Source organism: Dendroctonus ponderosae, unplaced genomic scaffold (genome assembly GCF_020466585.1).
Source record: "Dendroctonus ponderosae isolate FM_Combo_2020 unplaced genomic scaffold, Dpon_F_20191213v2 Dpon_F_20191213_3, whole genome shotgun sequence".
Lineage (NCBI taxonomy): Eukaryota > Metazoa > Arthropoda > Insecta > Coleoptera > Curculionidae > Dendroctonus > Dendroctonus ponderosae.
Window position 1 is genome coordinate 3,633,097 of NW_026018508.1, and position 2,973 is coordinate 3,636,069.

Here is a 2,973-nt window from a genome sequence, read left to right on the forward strand (position 1 = left end):
AACATTTTAACATAAGAACTAAAAAAAGTAATTAAGATGAACATTATTTAAAACCATCTTACGTTTGCTTCATTTTCTGGCTATCGCCGGCAATACTGCAAGTGGTGAGAGCAAGTTTCTGTCTAAAGAACTTGAAAGTTGTGAGTTGCTGAATGCTCAAGAGCAGAATTGCGGTTCACTCACCGGCTCACTTTGAATTTATAAAAAAAAATTAAGCACTACTACTAGACGGTAATTTCAGGAAGTTCAAAGCGAAGTATGTGCATCAATATCTGAAAATTTCAAGTTCGTCTTAAAGAGCTTTAGAAGTTGTCAGCAGTAAATGCTCAAGTGCACAATGGAAGCTTCCTTAATGTCTCATTTTGGCTTGAAAAATATTTGCAACTTTACAAATAGACGTCAACTTCCGGAAGTTAATAGCAAACTCTGTGCTACAACACCTGAAAATGTAACTTTGAAGTTCGTATTTAAAGAGATTTGGTAGTTATGAGTAGCTGAATGTTCAATTGCGTAATTTCGGTTTACCCATTAGCATTTGAAAAATGATGGCGGCACCACAAGTAGACGGCAACTTCAACAAGTTGAAAACAAAGTCTGTGCTATAACCTCGGAAAATTTTAAGTTTTTGTCTAAAGAGTTTTGTAAGTTGTTGAATACTCAATTGCAAAATGGCGGTTTCCTCAATGTCTCATTTTGCCTTAAAAAAATATTTGCTACATTACAACTAGACGACAACTTCCGAAACAAGTTAATCGCAAAGTATGTGCTACAAGAGCTGAAAATTTAAAGTTTCTGTCTAAAGAGTTTTGGAAGTTGTGAGTTGTTGAATGCTCTAGTGGACATTGGTGGTTTTCTCAATGTCTCATTTTGCCTTAAAAAAATATTTGCAACATCACAACTAGAAGTAAATCGCGAAGTATGTACTACAACACTTGAAAAAATTAAAATTTGAATTTAGCATTTAAAGAGCTTTGGAAGTTCAAGTGCGCAATTTCGGTTTACCCACTGACTCACGTCTTTCAAAAATTTTTGCGGCATCACAATGGCGGTTTTGTCAATGCATCATTTTGCCTTAAAAAAAATTAAAATAAAAAAAATAACAATCAGGCGACTTGTTTGCTTTAACAAACAAGCAATTACTTAACTAAAACTTAAGATTATCTAATTCAAATAAACTTAACTCAATCTCTCCTTCGTGTGTATGCTATTTTGATTTACAGATTAGGCTACAAAAAATTAAATTGAATTTTAAAACAAATGTTTCGTAAAATTTTAACTCTATTTTGACGGTCCTTATAAATCCGTCATAGTTGATTGCGTTGAATTAAATGCGGCAGGTCTGCGGATTATCCCAGAATTCCATTCGGAAGCTATTTAGATCTATCCCAAGTAAACATAAAACAAATTGTCCCAGTGTAGTCAGACATAAAACCTCTCAGTGCGAACACAAAAAGTAAATACTCGACCACTGGAATGACTTATCCGTTCGTTTGAATCTTTTGTGAAAACCCGTGAAAAACCAGAAAGCCTCGACCAACTCTATTGACACAGTTGAATCAAACCAATAACATGGAAAATAGATGGACATAGGGTTCTTTTAACGGGGATTTCAGTGCCGCCGAAACGCAACTTTTAACTATACGATATTTGCAATTAAGTTGCCCTTTAAATGCAAAGCATAGACTTACAAATACCTTCAGTAGATTGGCGTTATTGGATGTTTTATTATCGCTACCACAACTTGATGACACAAATGATGGTTTAACATTCGGTATCGGTTACGAAAAGGATATGAAAATATAAAATAATATTTGAACAAGTACACGTTTTAGAGACACGAGTGAATATTTACTATTAGTGTTATAAAGCAACATTCGTGGGTAAATCTGTAGAAGAAAACAATAACAGATACGCAGCTCGCAGCTAGATAATTATGATTTATCAAATACGTACTTTATTCTGTTAAATATATTATTTATCACATTTAAAAAAAATTAACAATGTACTAATGCTCTAATTTACTTTTTTTGCCACTTTCCAGTTATTATCTTCATCTTATGTATGTCTCAGCCACCCTTCAAATAAATCGTTTTTCCATAATGGAAATGATTAACATTTTCCCAGACTACACCACTGACCCGCATCCGATAGATCAAAGCAGGCACCGTATAGAAATGTCTTCGTCCCCTGGAAACATCGATGTCACCAAAGGTCCGAGGGAGATTGAATTTGAAAGTTGTAGGGGTCGTTTACCGAAACGTTCCTTCTCAGTTTTGTTTCCTTTTATATCTCTTTCCCTAGGATCGTTTTGGAAATGCTATTGGAAAGTGCGCGCCGGTTATAACGGAAACTTTGTTGTCTGTTTTCAGTTCCTGATAAGAATTTTTAATCTGGGTTTTGGATTACGGTCCGACAGTTGAGACAAAAGTTGCGCTTGATTTATTACATAGATATTTTGATGGAAGTCTAGAAATGAGATGAATACATTTATTTTTCATGTATCTTGGAAGCTCAGAAAAATGACCGTAAATATATCTAAGCGTTGAAAAACACAAAAAAATATATGTGATTGAGCTGTGTATACATCAATGAATTCATGTCCACATTGTCGGACAGCAGCTCTAAAAGAAGCGAACTTATCACATATTTTATACTAATTATCTTAGTGAATTAAAAAATAAAAAAAAACAATAATATTATTCCAAAAGGCTTACGACTTAAATCTTCATTTGACATCAATACACAAGTAACAAAAATATTAAACAGAGCAAGTAAAGCTTTAGTTAGAGAAAGAATTCAGTATCACAGATTACATAAAATCAAACTAAAAAAGGAAATACATGACATAAAACAAGACTTACGATACAAAATCTCTTTCGACGACTTTAATCATATATGTAATTCCGTTAATAAAACCTATGAAAGAAAATTTATTATTCAAAAACAAATTCATAACCATAAACTAGAAAAATT